Source organism: Martes martes, assembly GCF_963455335.1.
Source record: "Martes martes genome assembly, chromosome: 6".
Classification (NCBI taxonomy): domain Eukaryota; kingdom Metazoa; phylum Chordata; class Mammalia; order Carnivora; family Mustelidae; genus Martes; species Martes martes.
Window position 1 is genome coordinate 24,680,378 of NC_137893.1, and position 24,863 is coordinate 24,705,240.

At 40.3% G+C, this 24,863-nt stretch overlaps 1 protein-coding gene across 5 annotated transcripts in view; it reads left to right on the forward strand.

Moving 5' to 3' along the window:
- The window catches only part of PDSS2 (decaprenyl diphosphate synthase subunit 2), a 270,703-nt gene that overhangs the window by 182,272 nt on the left and 63,568 nt on the right, over nt 1-24,863 (forward strand). The window lies entirely within an intron of this gene.

Genomic DNA, 24,863 nt, shown 5'->3' on the forward strand with positions numbered 1-24,863 from the left:
AAGCAGCTTGTGCTGAGGTGCCTGGGCCCAGCCTGTCCCCCAGAGGAAGGGGCCTTCCATGTCCCTGAAGAGTGGACATGATCTGAAGAAGACGACTTTTGGGGGGCAAGATCCAGAATTTACTGCGTTATTAAATTCTCCGTGATGAGAAGTACGATAGTTGTGCAGTTGAATCATTTTGATTAATTACATAGATCTAGAATTAAGGTTTTTTGACTCATTTAACAGGACATCTTATGGGTTAGGTTTTATTTCTTTAAAATGCAGTTATTTCATTTCAGTAGGATATTGAATGTGAAGCAATTGCCTCATTGACCACCACCATCATTTACCATGGTATATACTGTTACACAGGATTCCTATCTTAGTGTTTCATTATTCTAACTTCTTTAGCGTCTGTATTAGCAAGATTTCTCTCACTGCAGATTAGAGAAAATATGCACGTATGCACATCTTAGGCTTTTTGACATTTCCATTTGAAAAAAGAAAGACAGATTTTACTGGAAATGAAACATAGAGCATGAGCAACTTGGCTAAGAAATGTAGAAGTATAACCCAGGGACTCCGGATGGTTCGGAGAATGGTAAGTAAAATATGAAGAATTATACCTCGAACGTCTGCTAACATTTGGTTCAAGGAACCATAGCTCCCAGTAGGCATATTTAGCTTCACCTAAGCAGCCTAGTGCTATGTGGGGGCCTGTCAGTATGTAGGACCACCGTGGGACCCCCTTTGGTGCATTTTTCAAAAACATAGTGTACTTCACTACCATCGCTAAGGGTACATAGCAGATTGTAAAAAGGAAGATTCTCGGTTTAGTTCCCTTGTAGGAGGTTGCCTTGTACGTAGTATAATGAAGATGATGATAGCTGAGCACATAACACCGTGGTAAGTCATTCGTCTGTGTGTCTTCATTTGATCTTCACAGAAAGCCAGCTGGCAGACACTGCTGCTTCCCCATTTTACATATGTGAAAACTGAGGTTTAGAGAAGCTTAAATACTTGGCTCACAGTCAGACCACTTGTTAGCTGAGATTTGAACTCCAGAGCTCAGGCTCTTCACCTCTCATTTTTTGCCTCTTTACCTTAACGAAGCCCCATTTGTTAGTGTCCCTCTGCCATACCTGAGATCCCACCATGTGTGATGACTATAGTGACCTCCTCTGGTGGTTGAGGCATTGGTCTCCCCTGGGATGGTTCCAAGGTGTTCAACGTAGTTCCATGGAAGAGAGTAATAGTTTACAGTTGAGTATCTTAATTTTTAAGCAAAAGTGTTACTGGTTTTAAGGTTCTTGATTTATTATTTATTCGCTCTTACTCTTTGTCCGCTATAATTAGCCTAATTTGTTAATAATTTTGTGAACATTTGTTAAGTACTCCCTATATGTCAGGCAGACCTCACGGCAACAATGATAAATGCTTAGATAGTACTTTACAGTGTGCTTATGCTCTCTTCCTGTACATTCACCCATGGAAAGGATAACATGTGTCGGTGTGCCCATTTTACAGAGAAAAAACCTGAAATTCAGGGAAGACGGATGGCAGGAAAGCAGTGTGTCTGGAAACTATTTATTGATGCATGTTTCACAGTGACATGATCTGAACCCAGGTTTTTTGACTCCAAGTCCCACATAATCTGTTTCTTCCTGGGAAAGAGAAAAGAGGAAACAACAAAAGTCTTTGAAGGACTGTTGATCATACGCTCACGGCCACTTAGCAAGCACTAATTGCTGACTTTGATTAGCTAGTTTTCCTCAAAAGAATCTGTAGCGATGCTTTGTTCATCTTCCCTCTTTCCCTGCCGTCTCCTCAAACACAGTCCTTTCAAGCACTAGAGACCTTCTTTAAGCAATTACATTTCTGAATATAGCCAAACCATTTAAGGAGCCTTTTTGGTTTTGTGTGTGTGTGTGTGTGTGTTTAATATAACGGAAGCAGAATGCATAGTTGAACCGAAGCTGTGGGAGAGCTTCTCGATGCCTCCATTTGTGCCCCAGGTCCAATTTAGGTTAACCACATTTCCCTTCCTAACCAGAAAAAATCTGGCTTTTATCCCCCTCCTCTTAAGTGTGCTGGCCATTGCAATGGCTGTTCGGAATTTGGGTTTTCGGACTTGGCCCAGGAATCACTTCAGAAGCAGAGAGAGCACTGCCCCACATGGAGTGCCTTCAAGGTTTTCATGTTCTGGCACGACTGGGAAGCAGCCACAAGTGGAGGTCATGTGGGAAGTGAGTGGCACAACCTCCGTAGCCGTGGGCCAATTCAGTACACAAAAGAATTGCTTTGTGATTGAAAATCAGCTGCAAACCATTTCATCTCCCTAGGGAGAAGAGAATACAATAGCAGTCTGTTTTCTATATGGCTACTTAATGCAGTGATGGAGAACCTAGGTAGTACAAAAATAGCTTTCTGTGGAGTATCTCTGTGACCAGAGTAGATGCATTCAAAGCAAATGGTGGGGAATTACAGCAGAACGTTCAAAACCACCTTCTCCAGAAGGACTTTGCAATTTCCTAATCCTCCTTCAGACTATGGGAATTGAAGGTGACCTGTGTCAGTAATACTTAACAGATCATAGGTAGATTGTGATCATGTAAACATTTGAAGTAATTCTAGAAATTCATTCTTTGTTCTAGCCATTGAAAAATAACATTTTTATTTTTCTGTTTGCTAGTGTGTGAGCCATTTTTTCCTTATAATGAAAATGAACCATGTGCTTTCTTCGGTGTTTATAATTTTCCTCTCCCTCTACCTGTTTTTGTTGTTGTTAGCTAATTGAAAAAAAGCAGATTAAATAGAAAAATTGCATTTTAAAAGCAATGGTTGTTTACCATCCCAGGAGTTCCCCAGTCAAGTTCTGCCTTGTATACTGTATTCATGTTATTCACTGTACACACTAAGTATTTTATATTTTAGCAAAATTGGTATTGAATCCACAGACCTTTGTATCTAAACTCTTTTTAACATAATTATCTTATACCTTGTTTCTAATTAGAAGAGTAACTGCATGTTTGTTAAATAAAAATTGGAAGCACAGAGAAAGGTCAAGAGGAAAATAAAAATTATTTTATATAAACCATTCCCCAGAAATGAATCATGATTACACTTAAGTGTATTTCCTTCTAGATTTCATTCTGTATTTCTCTCATTTTAGAGTTATTCTGAAAAGTTTTTGTCCTGATTTATTTCCCAGGATTGGTTATTAAAAGTCTTCGAAATTCGGGTGCCTGGGTAGCTCAGTAGGTTAAGTGTCTGCCTTCAGCTCAGGTCATGATCCCAGGGTCCGGGGATTGAGTCCCACGTTGGCCTGCTGCTCCCTCTCCCTCTGCCTGCCACTCCCTCTGCTTGTGCTGTCTCTCTGACAAAGTCTTTAAAAACTAAAAATAAACTAAAAGTCTTTAAACTTAATTTTTTTTTAAGATTTTGTTTATTTGACAGAGAGAGAGAGAGAGAGAGATCACAAGCAGGCAGAGAGGCAGACCGTGAGAGAAGGAAGCAGGCTCCCTGCTGAGCAGAGACCCCGACGTGGGGCTCGATCCCAGGACCCTGAGGTCATGACCTGAGCCAAAGTCAGAGGCTAAACCCACTGAGCCACTCAGGTGCCCCTTAAACTTAATTTTAATGGCTATTTAATATTTCTCCCTACTACTATACTTAATTTAGTGAAAGTTCCACAATTTTTAGATACTTCCCCCATTTTCTTTTTTTTTAATGAATTTAAACAATAATGTGATGAACTTAGTGTATATTACTCTGGTCTGTTTCACACTGTTTGCTAAAAAAACCTGAAAGTGAGATTTTTTTTTAATCAAAATAAGAATATTTTCAATATACTCCTATGCAGAAAAAGTTTGCTGTCCTTAGAAAAGCCTGCTTATAAGGGGCGCCTGGGTGGCTCAGTCAGTTAAGCATCTGACTTGATTTCAGCCCAGGTCATGATCTCAAGGTCGTGTGATGGAACCCCACGTCTAGCTTGTGCTCAGTGGGGGAGCCTGCTTCAGATTCTCTTTTTCCCTCTCCCTTTGCCCCCCCCAATAAAAAAAAGGAAAACCTTCTTAAAAGTTTGGCACTTGGCTGGCGTCTGGGAACTTGGATTTTAGGAGGGTCTCTATCATTATCTAACTGTAAGTGAGGCTCACTGTGCCCAAACTGTTTCTGCAAACAATGTGGTTTGTTTTGTTTTGTTTTGTTTTAAATAAATAAATAAATAAATATTTATTTATTTATTTATTTATTTATTTATTTAATATTTTCTTTATTTATTTGACACAGAGAGAGAGAACAAGAGGGAACACAAGCAGGGTGAATGGGAGAGGGAGAAGCAGGCTTACCGCTGGGCAGGGAGGCCAATGCACGGCTCAATCCCGGGACTCCAGGATCATGACCAGAGCCAAAGGGAGACGCTTAACCACTGAACCACCCAGGCACGTCCCTTGTGGTTTATTTTGAATACCTGCTTTCCTTCTGGGAGTCTGGAATTTTGGTATATGCTAGACAGGGGGTGACCAATCCCTGCAGAAAAACCAAGCACTCAGTCTCCAGTGAATTTCCCCAGTAGACAGCATTTCGTATATGTTATCACATGTGCTCATTCTCGGAGGAATCAAGAATCAGTGACTCCACTGGCAGAGGATTCTTGGAAACTTGCACCCAGCTTCCTGTGGACTTCACCTCATGCACGTTTTTCCCTTTCCTGGTTTTGCTTTGTATCCTTTCGCTGTAATCAACCATGAGTTTGACTCTATGTTGAGTCCTATGAGTCCTCCTAACCTGTGAGGCGTCAAACCTTGGGGTGGTCTTAGAGCCCACTACACACTCTTTTTCTGATTCCTTATTTATATCCCACCCACTCCTATTCCTTCTTTGAGAATCAAATCAACTCATGTTGGTGTTGAAATGGGGAACAGCACACCTGTTCCCTGTCTTTAGAGATTCTGCTCATGTTGGCTTGGCTCTAGTCTCAGGAAAATGAGAGGGTTTTAAAGAGGATCCAGTTCTCTTGAACTGGTTTTAGCCGAGTCACTAAAATTACAAAGATCCATTCTATTTTTTCCCAAACGTATATTTTCAGTAGATTATTCTCGTACGAGAAGGAGGAAAGGGGCACCTGGGTGGCATGGTCTGTTGAGCGGCCGACTCTTGGTTTCAGCTCAGGTCATGATCTCAAGGTTGTGAGATTGAGCCCCTGCATCGGGCTCCACACTCAGCATGGAGTCTGCTTGCGATTCTCTCTCTCCCTCTCCCTGTGCCTCTCCTGCTTGTGTTCTCTCTATGTCTCTAAAATAAACAAATATCTAAAAAAGAGAGCGAGAGGGAGAGAGAAGTAGGAAAGAAAACTTCTCTCCATATATTTTTTATGCTTATCTTCCTTTAATCCCTTAGCAGCTTTCAAGTAAAATATAAAAGTAAGATAATTCAGTCCACCAGGAAGGTATAGAATAGCTCCTACCTGCAAAGCCCAATGCCATATCCTAAAATACAATAAAAAGATGAGTTTTGACCATTGAAAAACATAACGGGAGGAAAATGTGAACAAAAAGTCACTTCTGGTTGGGGAAACCAGAAAAGACATCAAGGAGAATGTGATCCATGAGGTGGACATTTAAGGATGGGAAGGATATCTGTTGATGGGGAAGGATGGCATTCCATGCAGAGGAAACCGCATGATCAGAAGTTGAGAGGCATATTTAAGATCAGGGTTTCATCCATATTAGAATAAAGGAGTCATAAGAATACTGGAAAGGTAGCTTTTGCCACATGCTTGAAGACTTGCAGTGCCAGATTTAGAGCTACATCCAGATTTAGTACTTGAGATAAGAGAGGGATTAAAGATTTTTAAAGAAAAGAATTACATAATCAAATTAACCTTTGGGAAAGCTAACTCATCAGTGGTCTTTATGATGATTTGCAGGAGATTAGAGGTATATGAAGAGAGATGGGAAACTAAAATAATAAGGGCTAGGAGTATTCTTCCTCCACTGTAACATAGTTGGCCCCTTTTTATATTCATATCTCTACACCAATATCATAATTTTCAGAAACGAGCCTCCCACCCAATCCAAAGTAGCCACGCTACTTAATGCCTTTACCTTATTAATCACAGTTCTAACCATTTGATATCTTTCTTATGTTTTCTCCAACAAGCATATAAGCTCTATAGGAGGTGGGTTTTTGTTTACCATTGTATCCCCAATACCAAAACAGTACCAAACACATTAGTAGTAACCCAAAAATAGTTGTTAAATTAATGATACAGATTTATTGATGTACAATAAGCTACAAATAAAGTACACAGTCTGATATATTTTGGTATGTGGACACCAGTGAAAATATCATCACAATCAAGATAATAAACATATCCATTACTCCATACAGGCGTGCTTATGGCTTGGTACAAAAGCAATAATCCCCAAAATTCAGTGACTATTTTTTTATCTGTAATTCAAATCCACTGAAGCATAGCTTCCATCTGAGTCCACATTGTTGCCCCTTCAGGAGTTGGGACCAAGGGTAACCAACACAAATTTGCTGATGCACCTGCTTCTTGTACCATGAATAATAGTCTGTTGTCTTTGATCCAGGAGTCTTGTGTCTTCTGTTAGCCTCCCTAAAACAGGCTAACTCATTAGTTTGTATGTAAGGTCTAAAGCAAAATCTCAGTTGTCTCAACACAATATTGAACTCCTGATAATGGATATTCTTGCCCCGCTCCTCCTGATGCTAGAAGGAAGACATTCAGTATTTCACCATTAAGTGTGATGTTAGCTGTAGGCTTTTGTTTTTGTTTATAGAGGCTCTTGATTAGTAAAGAAGTTCCCTTGTAGTCCTAATTTCCTGGAAGTTCTTATCAGGAATTAGTTGATTTTGACAGTTTTTTTCCTACAGCTATTGAGGGGATCATATTCTCTTGTTTTCGGTTGTCTCTTTTAGGTTTTCCTCTTTTAGTGTATTAATATGGGGAGTTAGTTGATTGATTACCAAATGTTAAACCAGCCTTGCATTCCTGGAGTAAACCTTGTGTGATCCTGATGCAGTCTCCTTTTCCTATATTGTTGAATATGATGTGCTAAAATTTTGTTAATCTTTGCATCAATAATAAATTGGGAAATATTTCCTCCTTTGCACTTTTTGGGGAGGAGCAAAGGGAGAGAGACAAGCAGACTCCATGCTGAACATGGAGCCCTATGTGGGGCTCAATCCCATAACTGAGATCGTGACCTGAGCCAAAACCAGCAGTCAGACTCCCAACTGACTGTGAGCCACCCAGGTGGCCAACTCCTTTTTGATTTTTTTTGAAAATTTTTTTTTGTAGAATTAGTGTTACTTCTTCCTTTATTGTTTCGTAGAATGCATTAGTGAAGCCATCAAACCTTTCTTTGTGGGAAAGTTGGTTTGTTTATTTTTTTTTAAATTACAAATTTAATGCTTTAAAAACTGTTGGACTTTTTAGGGTTATGTGTTTCTTCTTGAGTGAACCATGGTAGTTATGGAGAAACTGTTTATTGCATGTAAATTGTCAGATTTATTAACATAAAGTGGTTTTTTAAAGATTTTATTTATTTATTTGACAGAGAGAGATCACAAGTAGGCAGAGAGGCAGGCAGAGGGAGAGGGAGAAGCAGGCTCCCTGCTGAACAGAGAGCCCAATGTGAGGCTCAATCCTGGGACCCTGTGATTATGACCAAAGCTGAAGGCAGAGGCCTAACTGACTAAACCACCCAGGTGTCCCAAGACCTGTTTTCTTTTCTATTATGACATTCAAGCAATGAATTTCTCTCTGAGTGCTGCTTTAGTAACATCCCACAAATTTTCATTATGTTGTTTTTAAATTTTCATTCAGTTCAAACTATTTACTAATTTCTCTTTTGACTTTTTTTTGACTCTTATATTATTTAAAACCTTGTTATTCAGTTTCTGAAGTGTTTGGAGATTTTTCCAGATGTCTTTCAGTTATTGATTTATAATACCATTGTGGTTAGGGAACATATTTTATATGGTTTAAATTATGTTTTTAAGTTTTTTTTAAAGATTTTATTTATTTATTTGACAGACAGAGATCACAAGTAGGCAGAGAGGCAGGCAGAGAGAGAGAGGAAGAGAAGCAGGCCTCCTGCTGAGCAGAGAGCCCAATGCAGGGCTCGATCCCAGGACCCTGGGATCATGACCTGAGCCAAAAGCAGAGGCTTTAACCCACTGAGCCACCCAGGCGCCCGTGGTTTAAATTATTTCAAATGTATTGAGAGTTGTTTTATGTCCCAGATATGATCTATCTTGGTAAATGTTCACGTAAAAAGAATATGTATTCTGATGTTGTTTATGGAGTGCTATGTAAATATCAATTAAGTCAGATTGTTTGATAGTGTCATTAAAGTCTTCTATGTCTGAAATGGTTTTCATTTAGCTCATTCTGTCAGTTACTAAGAGAAGGATGTTAAAGTCTCTGATTATAATTGTGGATTTGTTTTATTTCTCCCCATAGTTCTATCAGTTTTTCCATCATGTATTTCAAAGCCCTGCTTTAGGCTCATTAACCTTTAGGATCCTTATGTTGTTTTGATTATTTGATCCTTTTATCATTATCTTTTTTAATGAGCTTTTTTTTAGCCCTAGTTATATTCTTTGCTGATTTTTCTTTTCTTTTGTTTTGTTTTTTTCTGATCTCCTCCTTATCTGATACTAATATAACCACTCCAGCTTTCTTTTGATTAGAATTATGATATGGTATATCTTTTCCATCCTTGTACTGTTTTTATATTTAAACTGAACTACTTGGGGCGCCTGGATGGCTCAGTGGATTAAAGCCTCTGCCTTCGGCTCAGGTCATGATCCCAGGGTCCTGGCTCTCTGCTAGTCAGGGAGCCTGCTTCTCCCTCTCTCTGCCTGCCTCTCTGCCTACTCGTGATCTCTGTCTGTGAAATAAACAAATAAAATCTTAAAAAAAAAAAAAAGTGAACTTCTTATATGCAGCATTTATTTGGATCTTGCTCTTTAATTTAGTCTGACAATCTCTACCTTTTAATTTGTGTGTTTAGATCATTTACATTTGATATGTTTATTTATATGGTTGAGTTTAAGTCTGCTATCTTATTATTTGTTTGCCATTTATCTCATTTGTTCTTTCTTCCCTTTTCCTCTTTTTCTGCCTTCTCTTACATTATTTTTTACAATGCCATTTTGCCTCCTTCTTCTTAACTACAACTCTTTGCTGCATTTTTAGTGGTTACTCTTGAGTTTATAATATATATCTTTAACTTATCACAGTCATGTTTCAAGTGATAGAATACTGTTACTTACAGGGTAGGAAGCTTACAAAAGGTTATTTCTACTTCTTCCCTCTCAGGCTTTGTGTTATTCTCATGTATTTAACTTCCATATACTTTATAAATCTCACAATACAGTGTTACTATGTTTGCTTTAAACATTCAATTATATTTTAAAGGGACTTAAATTTTTTTAAGTCATTTATATTTATCCCCATAGTTAATATCTTCAGGGCTTTTCATTTTTTTCTGTCAGTCATCCAAATTCCCATGTAGTATTATTTTCCTCCTTCTAAAAAGATTTCATTCGACATTGCTTATAGTATAGGTCTCCTGGTGATTAATTCTTCCAGCTTTTGTGTCTGAAAAAAATCTTTATTTTGACCTTGTTTTTAAGATATGTTCACTGGATATAAAATTCAAGATTGACAATTTTTTTTTTCTTTCAGTGTTTTAAAGATGTTGCTTCATTGTCTTCTCACATTGGTTCCAACAAGAAAATTGCTGCTGTCCTTATTTGCATTCCTCTGTACATAATGTGTCTAAATTTTCTCACACTGTTTCTGATTTTCTCTTAGCCACTAGTTTGGAGCATTTGAATTATGATGTGCTTTGGTGTCCTGTTTTTCATGTTTCTTGTGCTTGGGGTTCATTAGGCCTCTTAGATCTGTGTTTTTGTCAAATATGGGTCATTATTTCTTCAAATATTTTTTCTGACCTCCTCTCTCTTTCTCACAGGGACTCAAATTACTTGTGTAATAGGTTGTTTAGTGTTATTCCAGAGCCCGCTGATGCTGTATTTTTTTTTCAGTGTTTTTCTCTTTGCATTTCATTTTGGATAATTTCTATTGGTATGTGTTCAAGTTCACCAATATATATCTTCTATGTTCCTATTTAATATGCTCAATGTCTCTTCTAGCTCCTAGACCATATGGATCACAGTTATGAGAACTATTTAATATCCCTGTCTACTGATTCTATCATCTGTGTCATTTCTGAGTTGATTTCAATTGACTGATTTTTCTCATTATAAATTAAGTTTTCCTGCCCCCCCCTTTTTAAAGATTTTATTTATTTATTTGACAGGGAAAGAGCACAAGCAGGTAGAACAGCAGACAGAGGGAAAAGGAGAAGCATGCTCCCCACTAAGCAGAGAGCCCAACTTGAGTCTCAATCCCAGGACCCTGGGATCATGACCTGAGCCAAAGGCAGACACTCAACCAACTGAGCCACACAGGCACCCCTGCATGCTTGGCTAGTTTCGATTGGATGCTAGACACTGTGATTTTAATGTTGTTGGATTCCAAATATTTTCTATCTCTGTAAATATTCTTGAGTGTTCTTCTAGAATTTAGTTAAGTAAGTTACTGGAAAAAGTTTGATCTTTTCAGGTCTTACTCTTAAGTTTTGTTAGACAGGACTAGAATAGCATTTGGCCCAGGGCTAATTTTCCCCACCTCTAAGGTAAACCCCTTCTGAGTACTCTACTGATACCCTATGAATTAGGAAGTCTTCCACTCTGACTTGTGGGGACAGGACCTATTCCCAGCCTTGTGTGAGCTCTAGGGATTGTTCCCTCTGTAGTTTCTAAATGATTCTTTCCTCACACTTTAATAGTGTTGCTGCACCCATGCATTGGTAATACTCAGCTGGAGACTTCAGGGAAACCCTCTATACATCTCCAGAGCTCTCTGTGCAGCTCTCCTATCTTGAGAACTCTGCCCTATACAAACTAGCCTGTACTTCAAACCCCTTTGGCCTCTCTAGACATGCTGAACCATCTCCTCAGCTCAAGGAGACTGACTGTTAGGCTCCACTGTGACCTGGCATTCTCTCTAGGCAATTAGCTGGAACAATTGAAAGACTCATTTATTTCCCATTTCTTAGAGATCATGGTCATTTGTTGCCTGAGTTCAAATGTATTAAAGCTCTTGTTTCATGTATTTTGTCCAATGTTTTAATGGTTTCAGGTGGAGGAGTAAATCCAGTCTGCTACTCCATATTGGTGGCAGGGCCAGTCCTCGTGACTTTATTTTTTTGTGTTGTAATGACTTTTTAAAAAATAACAAATATAGGGGCACTGGGTGGTTCAGTCATTAAGCGTCTGCCTTTGGCTCAGGTCATGATCCCAGGGTCCTGGGATCGAGCCCCGCATCGGGCTTCCTGCTGTGCAGAGAGCCTACTTCTCTCTCTCCCACTCCCTGTGCCTGTGTTCCCTCTCTCACTGTGTCTCTTTCTGTCAAATAAATAAAATCTTTAAATATATATATATATAAAAAATTTTCCTCCTATAAATTTTATGATGCCTTTATATTGCTGTTACCCTTCATGCTTACTTTAGTGTGTCTATTGCCATGTATACTTCAGCCATGAGAATTAGAAATCAAAAGTGGCTCCAATATTTCACACCTGGTTTACTGTGGAAAAAATGATGATAGTTTTGATATAACAGAGGCTTGGTTATAGAAAGAAGTAGATGCATTTAGATGAATCAGATTAATGTTGAGCTGTTGGCAGACTCTCCAGATAGAAGAGTCAAGAGCTCCAGAGAGGTAATGTGGGAATTCCTTTTTGTGGACTTATAGGTAAATGAGCTTGGGTAGACAAAGAAACAAAAAGTTTAGGAAAATAAAAGTAAAATGGAGAATATGGAAAGGAAGTTGAAATTGTAGTCAGACCTACCACGATATGCTTTAAGTAGACTTTGAATTTGACATGGTTTCTTTCCGACTAAGACTGAAAGAGAAATATGTTGTGTTCTGAATTTGTCATTATTTGATGATTAATTCTATAGATAATTTTTGTATGGAAATGTTTCCCTGAAATTAAACAAATAGGGATATATGTGGTAGGCCCATTGATGAATATGGTTAATAATAGCTTCTTCATAGGGGCACATGGGTGGATCAGTCGGTTAGATGGCTGCCTTCAGCTCAGTTCATGATCCCAGGGTTCAGGGATTGAGCCCTGTGTTGGGCTCCCTGCTCTGTGGGGAGTCTGCTTCTCCTTCTCCCCTGCTTGTGCACGCTCTCTCTTTCTCTCTCTCAGATAAATAAAATCTTTTTTTAAAAATACCTTCATCATAAAATTGCAAACAGCCAGGATGCCTGGGTGGCCCAGTCTGTTAAGTGTCTACCTCTTGGTTTTTGCTCAGGTCATCATGTCAGGGTCATGTGACTGAGCCCCATGTCAGGCTCCCCACTCAGCAGGGAGTCTCCATGAGATTCTCTCTCCCCTCCATCTGCCCCTACCCCCACTCACTGGTACTCTCTTGTGCTCTCACACTCTGTCTTTCAAATAAATAAATAAAACTTTTTTTTAAAAATTACAAACACCCAGTTCTCCCAATACCTACTCAGAAATCAGAGGATGTGTAATAATTGATATCTTGGTGAAGATATTTCTTTTTGATGGAAACTGAGAGAGTATAATTCTATCTCCTGATACTTTAACATAATAAAGAGATTGAATTTGGGAAACCTAGACAGTGTTTCACATTGGTTTTTGGTTGAATTGTTTGTTATCATGAATCCTACATAAGCTATAGAGCTAGATTAGGCAGTTTTGATAAAGTGCTTATTAGTAAACTTAGCACACTGAGTGCTACTGGATTCTTCAGAACAAAGCTACAACCAAAAACACAGACCTGCCCTCAAAGGCCTGATGATACACGTAGCTTAGAGGAAAGACATGCGTGTAAAACCACTGGGGAGCAATTTACCCATAAGACCACATGGAAAATATTATGGCACAGGATAAAAATATGCAGGAGAAAGGCCAGCATTAAGAGTTCACACTATTTCAGGGGAGCTTCCTAGAGGAGGTAATTTTCTTTCAAGTTGAGCCTTAGAAGTTATAGTAGAAAGGAACTCAAAGTTGTTGGGGTTTGTTGGTATCAGGAAGTTGGCTGTGAGCGTTGGCATTGTGGCATTCATTATTCATTATTTTGAGCATCTGCTGTGGCAGACATTAGGGATACAAGTCCTCAGTGAATAGGACATCTTTGCCCTCAAGGAGCTTACATCTTAGTGGAGAGGCCAACTCTAAACAATCATATACACAAGTGACCAAGAGAAATAACTGATAGGTATAATTGTATGCAAAGAACGAAATAAGGAGACATGACAGTGAGGGATTAAGGGCGTTCCTCTGGACTGGATGTTCATAGAAGTCCTCTCTGAGGAAATAACTTTCAAGCTGATATCTGAATGACGAAAAGCAGCTAACTGTGTGAAAAAAAGAACAGAGGGAAAAGCATTCCAGGAAGAGGAAGCAACTCAGGAAAAGGCCTGAAGGACGAATCAGCTTAATGTATCCACAGAACAGAAGGAAGGCCTACCCAGCTGGCACACAGGGGACGAATAGTAGAGTGGTTGGAGGTAAGCGCCAAGAGACAGACCGGTAGTATGAAAACACATATGACACCAACATACGGGTGCCTTGGATACAGGCTCAACTAAAACCAAGAAACTTACTTTGTTTTAGGGTTACCCAAGTATTATTCTAGGCCTGCTCATTCTACAAATTTTATTGAGTACCTATTATGTACCAGCAGCTGTGCTTGGACAAATCAGGTACACGGGTGATGAGAACTAAGGTAGAGACAGAGTTGTAGTTGGAGCTATAGCAAAGGGGCCTTGCTAGGAAAGGTTATCATTTTCAAAGGGATCCGTGAGTGGGGTGATGGGTGAGCCCGATGATGGGTACTAAGAAGGGCATGGATTGCATGGAGCACTGGGTGTTACATGCAAACAATGAATCATGGAACACTACATCAAAAACTAATCATGTACTGTATGGTGACTAACATAATTTAAAAAGAGAGAGAGAGAGAAAAATCCAAACTCAGGAAAATAAATACACTGGTAAAATTTTAAAAAAAAAAAAAATCCATGAGTCAAAGTAGATCTTGAACATTTGTATTGGGGAGTTTGGATTTAAAATAAAGAGGAATGCACCATAGGATCTTATATAATGAGAAGAGCTGTGATGAAGATTATTGTAGAAGCTGTGAATAGGATCGAATGGAAGCCAAAGAAATTGGAAGTGGAGAGGCCAGCTGGAAGAGCCTTGAAATAACAAGGGTCTGAAGCGACAGACAAGACTGTTGGCAGTGGAAGCCCATGTGGGGCAAGGGCCCAGGAGTTCAGCAGGTATTTTCTCTCTCTCAACTTACTAAGTGATTGACAATTTATGTCTCTTGCTTTCTTACCGTCTCGCTGTGTGTTTTGTGGAATTGAGTCAACATTCGTCATGTTTTAACCTATTCTTTATGTAGGGCAGCCTATTGTTTTAATGCCTAGTACCCATGAAATGGACTGCGTTGCACAAAAGTATGTTTTAAAAGTAATAGACAGTAATTAGAAATGCAGGGTACTCATACAGGTTGGTTTCAGTGTCTTTATCTGCAGATGATAGTCTTTTGTTGAGAGGCCCCAAGCTGAAACCACCCAGCTGAGCCATTCCAGAATTCTGAACCAAAGGAATTGTAAAAATGTAATACATGTTTGCATGTCCCTTGCCCGTTTAACTGCAGTCTTCACTCACTGTGAGTAGGGTAGGGTGTACTTGCATGTCCTTGACCTCTGCATGCAACCATTTGACTTGCTTTGGCCAACAGGAGGCTCTCTTGGGCTTCTGCAATCACTGTGAGAAAACCTGTTCTGGCTAGACTTCTGGAACAAGAGAAAGGGGAAGCACTTGGAACAGAGCCCCTCCAGCCAACCCAGAAACATGCAGGGAGAAGCAGAGCCACTAGTCTAGGTTAGCTGAATCTAGCTGACCCAGACACGTGCATGTGATGACTGTTTGGAAGCCACTAAGTTTGGAGTAGCTTTACCAAGAGTGAATTGGAGTCAGAGAGAGTCAGACCATCCATGGGGACCTGGAGGTCTAGGCCAAGCCCATCATGAGGGTTCTGATCAGAGCGGTTGCCTAGAGGCTTCCAGCCTGAGGACCCAAGTGCTGCCTTCCAGGGCTCAGAACTACTAAGTTACTGGATTGTCAGCCCTCCTCCAGCTCAAGAGAGCAGGGGATTGGTACTTGGCATTCAGGCAGGCCGTGTCAGGGCTGTTCATGAAACATCTACAATGGGATGGGGTTTTTTTGTGCTTTTCTTAAAGTTTTTATAGCTTAGTAATCCTCATGAAAAATCTGCACAGTTAACCCAGATCAAGTCACTGCAGTATCGGCTCCTTTTTGCCAGCACTCCTTCTTTGGCCTTTGCGGTCCCCCTGATTCTCTTCAGTCTGTTCTTGTGTTCCTTTCACTATTTTCATGAGGTCTTTTTCAAACGGGACGCAGCATGCTAGACTGTATTGGGGTCCATGAATCGTAAGTCACACTAAAGCCACTTGTCTTGCCGCCACCAGAATGAGCTTTGAATCCAAGTACAAAGATGACATCCAGTGTGGTCTTGTACCTTTTAGCAAGTTTTTCCTCAATTTCTGTTGTAGTTACTGTTGCCTTCCTAGGATAAAGGGCAAGCAATGACCGTTTGTTTCCACTGAAGGAGGGTAGGTGGTCATGAACTTCTTCGTGGTGATAGTTAACCATGTTGCTTGTGATGGCAGTCCTCCTCAGGTGCCCAGAGAGGAACATGGTGTTTCTTACAGAGACGTTATTGTGCAGTGTGCAAACAGAAGCACAAAACAATGTGGGAAATCCTGGGTTTTGCAGACTCTTCCTATAAACGTGGATAAAGGTGGGCAAAGGAGGTTAACTAAAGAATCAGTGAGTTGAGGGGTGCCTGGGTGGCTCAGTGGGTTAAGCCTCTGCCTTCAGCTCGGGTCATGGTCTCAGGGTCCTGGGATTGAGCCCCGCATTGGGCTCCCTGCTCAGTGGGGAGTCTGCTTCCCTCTCTCTCTCTGCCTGCCTCTCTTCCTACTTGTGATCTCTGTCTGTCAAATAAATAAATAAAATCTTAAAAAAATAATAAAAAAAGAATCAGTGAGTTGAGTTCCAAGAAACTAATTAATCTTTTCAAAGTGGAAGGGAGTTTGTATTAGAAGTTTTCTTTTGTAGATTAGAAGTAAGAAAACTTTATTTTCCTTTTTTTGGGAGTTAAAAATATCCCATGTGTGTATGCACACGTGTGTGTGTGTGTGTGTGTGTAAAAATTGTCTTTAAAAGAAAACATGTATTTTAAGAGATTTAGAAGTGAAACAGTGAGTGCTGTATAAAAGCATTAAGATACTCTGGGGTATATTTCACTGGTACATTTACTCACAACCTGTCCCTCACATTGCACCCAAAGCATGTATTAACGAGCTAATAAAACATACCATGTCATGTTTTATTGTTTGCTGGGCATCTGTTCAAGCTTATATCACTCCCATATCCAAGACTTTGAAGATGCTAGTGGTGGTGATAATAAATACCTATAATTTTACTAACATCCTTTTTTCATAAAGTAGACACAGTCTTAAATCATTCATTGCAAATAAAAATGTTGAGTTTATTCACATTTAAAGGCTACTGAGAGTGGTTTGAATTTTTTTTATTATGAGATGTATCACTCATACAAGAGTATATGCAGCAGATACATACAGTTTAAAGAATAATAATAAAGGTGCCCACCACATTTAAGCAATAGTACTGTATCTATTTTTTTTTTAATCCACAAAATGTTTTTATTTAAAGGAGATAGCAGCGAATGTGAAGTAAACATAATAGGATCAAATGTAGGAGTCTGAAGTTAGTTAGATAGAGGTGAAAAGTGAAGGTTGACACAGATACTGAGAAGGCAAAAAAGCCATTGGTGACTGAGACATATAATGGTTCTTTCAATTAAGTAGACCCTCAAGTTTAGAGTGGGTCTGGTTGGTGAATGTTTTTATTTGTTCAGTGTTTAAATTGAATTTGTACACCATTTAGAGGTACTCCAGGTCACTTACTGATAGCTATCACAGCAAAACATCTTAAGAGGCAGTTTATTTGCCTGAGAGATAAAACATGACTATTAAGCATGTAAATTGTTTAACAGAATACCATTCTGATCACAGGACGAGAATAGACCTCTCAGAAAATGAAGCCCAAGCCTTCAATTACCAGCTGTCTGTATGCCAGTGAGTCTCAATTTATGTCCCCATCCCAGACCACTCCTGAGCTCTGGAGCTAAATATTTTGCTGCTTTATTCAATATTTCTTCTTGGAGCTCTTACAGGCATGTCAGACTCAGTACACATAAGACTAGATAGATGATCTTTCCCTCCAAACCCACTCCATTCTTCTCTGTCTTCACAAAGAACACTACTGTTTATCCAGATTCTCAGGTCAAAAGCAGAGCCGTCATCCTTTATGCGTCTGCCCCTCACCAGACTTGCCCCCATGGCTGCCTCACTCCATCTTCTGTATCATCCCCTTGGCCAGCCCCATAACCGGAAGGGAGCAGAGAAATCAGTTCCTCTCCTGAGCACTCTTAAAAAAAATAGAGAGTGGTGGTTTAAAAAATAAATAAATAAATAGGTCACAATTTTTTTTTTTTTTACTTTCCTCCCATGATCTGCTATCAAGTAGTAAGGATCTGTGTCCCTTCCCCTTGAATCTCAATGCACTTGTGAGAACGTCAGCCAGTAAAGTACTATAGAGGTGACACTACATGACTTCTTGGGCTTGATCATAAAAAGATCTCTTAGAATGCTTGCTGTCCTGAACACTCCCTCTGTCTGGTCTCTCAGAACTCAAGCAGCTCAACCACCTTGCTGGGAGAAGTCATGTGACTTGCCCACAGGGAGGCGCTCCTGTCCTCAGTCCCCCAAGGGCCTCACGGAGGTGTGGGTAAGTAAGCTGTCTTGTTGGAAGTGGAGATCTGGTAACCCGGCTGTCCCAGCCCCTAGTTGGTAGATCATCCCCAGCTTTTCTAGTCTTCCTAACCGAGGCCCCAAGAATCCCGTGGCAGAGACCAGCCATCGTCTCTGTTCCCTTTTCAAATCCCTGACCCACAGAATCTGTGAGCATCATAATATGGTTGTGGTGTTTATGCCATTAAGGTGTAGGGTGGTTTGTTATGCAGAAATAGATTGTCAGGGGCGCCTGGGTGGCTCAGTTGGTTAAGCGACAGCCTTCAGCTCAGGTCATGATCCTGAAGTCCTGGGATCCAGTCCCACATCAGGCTCCCTCCTTGGCAGGGAGTCTGCTTCTCCCTCTGGTCAGAGGTCCCTCTTCTCATGCTCTCTCTCCCATTCTCTCTCTCAAATAAATAAAATCTTCAAAAAAGAAATAGATTGTCAGAATATAGATCTTTTCAACATATTTTAAGGTATTATGTTAACATGATGGTCATGAATACTGTGCTGAAAGACACTGGGAGGAACAGCATAAATATGCTTTCCGAACATCCATGATCGAATCCTAACATTTATGCAGAAGGTGCTTCTGTTAGCTTGGATTGCCACAATAAAATACCACTGACTGGGTGGCTTAAACAACAAAATTTTATTTTTTCACAGTTCTGGGGGCTAGAAGTCCGACATGCAGGTTCTGGGCAATTCGGGGCATCAGGGAGAGTTAACATGACAGCTCCACGATATCAAGGTTTTCTGTCTCTGCTTGTCTCTTTCTTGCCTCTGCCTTCTGGTGTCTTCTATTATCAGGCTGTTGTTGGCAGTTTGGCTGCAGTAGTCCTGGGTGTGTCTCAACGAGATGGAGCAACATCCCAAGGAAACAGTTGCTAGTTTCACCTGGGTCTCTTTTTCTAGGAGCCTCCTGGGTAGACTTCCCTCCTGTCTCATTAGCTAGAGTTAGACCACATCCCCATCCCTAAAGTAATCATTGGCAACTATCCCATGAAACGGGGCGGGGGGGGGGGCGGGAACGTGGGGGCGTTCTGTGCAAGATGACCTCCAAAGGCCAAGTGAGCTGTAAGACCAAAGAAAAAGGCAGACCAGTTCAGTTAGATGAAAAATGCTTATCAAGGGGACTTAGGGACAGAAACGTATCTTTGGCAGCAGCAAGGCTGCAACCCCACCTCCCTTAGGATCTATTTTTATAGCCAAGAGGCTGGGAATACATTCTAGGGAGCCACCAAGAGGACAGTGTTTAGGTGTGTGCCCCTGTCCTATCTCCTGGACAGGTCAAGGGCGTCATGCCCTGAGGGTATATACAAGGGTGTGGTTACATAAAAGGAAAGAATGTGGGAGGGGATGGTTCAGGTCCCAGAACCATCAATCATGGCAGATTTGTCCAAGATGGTGTTAGTCTGGTTTATACATCAGAGCTGTGAGGACCTGAACAAAATGAGGTCTTGTTAGTAAGGAGGGAGAGGGGTGTGGATCCTAGGTGGGCAGCATCTTGTCCACAGTAGGGAGCTATCTTGTTTTCACTTTTTGAGCAGCTCGTCTTGTTCTTGACTCTCAGTCTCCATTAGCTACCCCTTTCCTGTGATCTGCTCACCTGGAATGTAACACTTTACCCCTTAATGGATCTTCCCATTGTTGCCCCCCCCCATCTAAATGGCCTCCGGAGCAACCCATCTAAATTGCACATGTAATCATATCATTTCCCTGCTGAAAACAGTTTCCCCGCACATAAATGATAAGAATCCAAACCTCTGGACCTCTTACCTATCTGACTGGTCTCCTCTTTCCTCACCTACCCCTCCCACTGTAGGCTTCAACAGTGCGGGACTAATATGATGCCCCCAAGTCATCTTCTACCTTACCTTCCAGGCTAATTCCAGTTTATTATTCAGAACCTAATTCAGCTCCAATAGTCCCCCACCAATCTTCTTAAACTCTTCCTTTTTTTTTTTAAAAAAAGATTTTATTTACTTATTTGACACACAGAGATACAGCAAGAGAGAGAATACAGGCAGGGGCAGTGGAGAGGGAGAAGCAGACTCCCCACTGAGCAGGGAGCCCGATGCGGGGCTCTCTCCGGACCCTGGGATCATGACCTGAGCCGAAGGCAGACGCTTATTGTCTGAGCCACCCAGATGCCCCTATCTTCCTTAATAGAAGTATTCACTCCCTTCTCTGTACCATAAGCACAGCTCTCTTTTCACATACCAAACTACTTTCTATGTACTGAAACCGAACTTCTGCTGAACTTCTAATCATCAAGAAGTAATACCTGATTTTTAAATCCACAGTGCTTGGCATATAGTAAGTGTACAGAAACATCAGCCCCCTGCGTCTACTGCACGTACCCATGGTATCCCAAGCAGCGCCGACGCTGTGCATTTCAGAGCAGACCACATTTGCTCTTGGTGCTCTCCAGTCTGCTCATCTCAAAGAATTAGTCAGTTTTCCCTACTGCCCCTACTGCGCAACCCATCCGAAAACTATCTGCTGCCCTCTAGCTGTTCAGAGCTTCCCCCTTCCCAAGGATACCACCTGCTGAAGGATTTGTGCTATAAAAGGGTCTTCCCTTCTCCATCCTGACCCCTTTCCAGGGTGGTCATTCCTACACATCTCAGCAAGATCTGACTAGTGCAGAAGGCAGGAAGGGACTGGCTGGCTCAAAACCAAGAAGTCCCTGGTAACCTTTCTCTCTAGTTTGTGAGTGACTTTTTTTTTTTTTTTAAGATTTTTTAATTATTTATTTATTTATTTGACAGGCAGAGATCACAAGTAGGCAGAGGCAGGCAGAGAGAGAGAGAGAGAGAGAGATGTGGAAGCGGGCTCCCTGCTGAGCACAGAGCCTGATGCGGGGCTCGATCCCAGGACCCCGAGATCATGACCTGAGCTGAAGGCAGAGGCTTTAACCCACGGAGCCACCCAGGCGCCCCTGTGAGTGATGTTTTAATAGCTTTATGGTGTAGAAGCATTTTTTAAAAGATTTTTTATTTATTTATTTGAGGGAGAAAGAGGGAACAAGAGAGAGAGTACAAGCAGGGGTGAGAGGGAGAAGCAGGCTCCCCGCTGAGCAGGGAGCCTGACATGGGGCTCTTCCCAGGACTCCAGTACCACGACCTGACCCAAAGGCAGAGGCTTGACTGACTGAGCCACCCAGATGCCCCTCTAGAGGCATTTTTTTTTTAACAGTATTGAGTTAGGGACGCTTGGGTGATCCAGTCAGTTAAGCATCTGCCTTCGGCTTAGGTCATGATCCCAGAGTCCTGGGATCGAGTCCTACATCAGGCTCCCTGCTCCACAGGGACCTTCCTTTTCCCTCTGCCTGCTGTTCCCCCTGCTTGTGCTCTCACACTCTCTCAGTCTCTCCCTCTCTCTGGCAAATAAATAAATAAAATCTTTTTTTAAAAAACAATAAAACAATGTTAGTTATACATGTGACTCAGATCTTACCAATTTCTCTCCCATGATTTACAAAGATATAAAGCTTCCAGATACCTACTTCACTGTCTCCCATGTGCTTGGATTATAAATCAGAGCAAATTATTTTACCCTATTAAATGATTCTGTTAAAAATATTATACTTTTTTTTTCCTCCGTAGGGATTCCTAAAAAAAAATACCTGTGATGTCTGCTATTCCTAATCTCATTACTCATCTTATACTCTAGACTGTTGGATTTATTCAATAGATATTATTAAAAGACTTAATTTACAGGTTGAAAATAGTTTTTTGATACATAGATAAAACATGTCATTCATTCTTAAATACAACCTACTTTTCCAAGTACAAAAGATTTTTCATGTATTTCTATTACGTATTAAGCAAAACAGAATCCAATTGCTATTTGTCTGAGACTCATCTCTGTCATGTACTAGTGTCTGATTTTGGTCAAAATATAGTCTTCAAACCTCCTTAACTTTTAAATGGGAATAATGACAATTAAGATTTTTGAGAGCTAATTTAATAGTGAATGTGAAAATGCCATCACATAGCTCGTTCCCAGGAAGTACTAGACTTCATTCTCGCCCTTGCTTCCTTCTTATCCCTAAATTTAGAGAGTCTTTATTGAGAATTTCCTGAACTTAATTTTTTTTTTTTTTAAATAAGGCTAGTAAACTGTTTTGGATCTTGTTTAACTTCTCAAAATAGCTAAAAATGGCAACTCAAAGCGAACATTTAAAATGGTGAAATGGGGCATTAGAGAGATCAGGTCTCTCACCAGAGCCAAATTTATGCTGCATTTATAAAGATAATGGCTCCAAGCATGTATCAGAAATAGGAAGCATGAAAACAGAGGCTATTTGCATCCTTTCTTTAAAGTGCTTTTAACTTGGGACGCCTGCGTGGCTCAGTTGGTTAAGCAGCTGCCTTCGGCTCAGGTCATGATCCCAGCGTCCTGGGATCAAGTCCCACATCGGGCTCCTTCCTCCTCGAGGAGCCTGCTTCTCCCTCTGCCACTCTGTCTGCCTGTGCTCACTCTCTCTCTCTCTCTGACAAGTAAATAAATAAAATATTAAAAAAAAAAAATAAAGTGCTTTTAACTCAACAGATAGCCAGTTCCTTAATCACCCAAACTCTTCTTTTTCTGATAGTATGAAAGGTAGAAGTTTGACTTGGCAAGTTCTAGATGGGGATTTGTCTTCTTCCTGCATCAGTTAATTTGCTTTTGTTCTGTAATCTGACAAGCCACTTTATAAACACACTTTGGTCTCCTGTGAATACTTACATACAATGTATTACTTTCATGCAACTCAAAGTACTTGTCCCCCAGACAATTCAGTTAGCAGAACAGCATATTATATTTGAGCAAAACCACCAGTGCCACTATCTCAGGCCAACATCGTCTTGCAGGCTTCAGTTTGTGTGTGTGTGTGTTATTTGAACCAGCCTTACTTGAGCAAAAAGGTCATGTGACAGTGGATGAGAGACGTGCGTTTTTTAAATCAACATTCTTCTGTCTGACAGTCATTTGATAGGCATATGGGTATATATTACCTTTACGGAAAAAAGGAAATCCCATCAAAAGTAAATATTCATTCACTGCGTCTTCCTTTTATAGATAATAAATCTTCAGTAAAAACTACACATATGTAAGTCGATGCTATAAGAATATCTAAATCTCATTTACTCTGACTACATTCATTCATTTCACACCAATTCTGTATCTCTGATGTGTGAAGATACTGATTTGAATGTGGTTATCAAACCAGTTTCTTGGTATTTTATAATTGTACATTCCTTCTTCCTTTGTAATACAGCCTGCTCTCATAATACATACATGGCAAGCTGATGGAAATGAATGAAGGGACCTGGTTTCATTTGTAACCAAGTTCACAATATGTAATAATTTAATGTTCAGAGAATAAATGTTTTGATTAACTTAGAAACAAAATTATTAACTTACACCCTTATTAACTTATATGAATAGATTTCTAGGGACTCTAAATTAATTGTTTTCTTGGTTATCTGAATTTTCTAATTTTTTTTCAGTGATCATGTATCACTTGTGTAATTTAAAATGTAGGAATAATGAATAATAAAACATCTTAGTCACAATAAGGAAAATGTAATGAACCAAACTGAATCTTTGATTGGAAACCCTGCAAAAATTATTCTGAAACAGAATCATGTTGTTTTAACTATACGTTTATGTAGATATATTTATACATGCCGTCCTTGGACTGTGAGCTTCTTGAGGACAGACTGTTCATCTTCATGTCTATATTGTTTGGCAGAGAACCTGACCCATCAGAGAACCTAAGTAAAGCTTGTATGAATAAATGAGGATGGTATACAAGCCACAAAAAAGTTAATTGAGAGTCATAGAAATTGTTGAAATGAAATTTAAGCATTTAAGACCAAGAAATGTAAAATATTACTCATTTTTTTTCTTTTTTAACTTTATTGAGCTATATTTTACATATCATAAAATCAACCCATTTCAAGCATAAAATTCAACGATTTTTAGAAACCGCATCCAGTTGTACAGCAATCACCATAAATCAGTTTTAGAACACTTTCACACACACCCTCATAAGGTCCCTCATGCCCATTTACAGTTTCCACCCCCAGCCTAGGCAACCGCTAATCTACATTTCACATAAATGAAGTCATACAATATGTGGCCTTTTGTGCCTTTTTCACTTAGTTTAATGTTTCTGAGATTCATCCAATGCAAGGCGTGTGTGTAGTTCCTTCTCTTTTGTTGCCGACTAGCATTCATTATATGAATAGAGCTACTCATTAGCTTGAAAAAAAAAATTTTTTTTAAGATTTTATTTATTTATTTGACAGATAGCGATCACAAGTAGGCAGAGAGGCAGGCAGAGAGAGAGAGGAGGAAACAGGCTCCCTGCTGAGCAGAGAACCCGATGTGGGGCTCGATCCCAGGACCCTGGGATCATGACCTGAGCTGAAGGCAGAGGCTTTAACCCACTGAGCCACCCAGGTGCCCCTTGAGAAAAATTTTTTAAAGAGTGTGTAAATACTTAAGAAATGCAACAGGTAAACATAATTCTATTCATTTAGCAAACATTTGTTAGAGATTAAAGATGGCCTAAGTGATTAAAAACATACAAAGATGCCTAACACAAGGTCCATCCTAGTCAAGAAAAGACAGATAAGCAATCATACAAGTCAGAAAGAATGCAGTGCTGGGCACCTGGATGACTCAGTGGGTTAAGCCTCTGCCTTCGGCTCAGGTCATGATCTCAGGGTCCTGGGATCGAGCCCTGCATTGGGCTCTCTGCTCAGCAGGGAGTCTGCTTCCCCCTCACTCTCTGCCTGCCTCTCTGCCTACTTGTGATCTC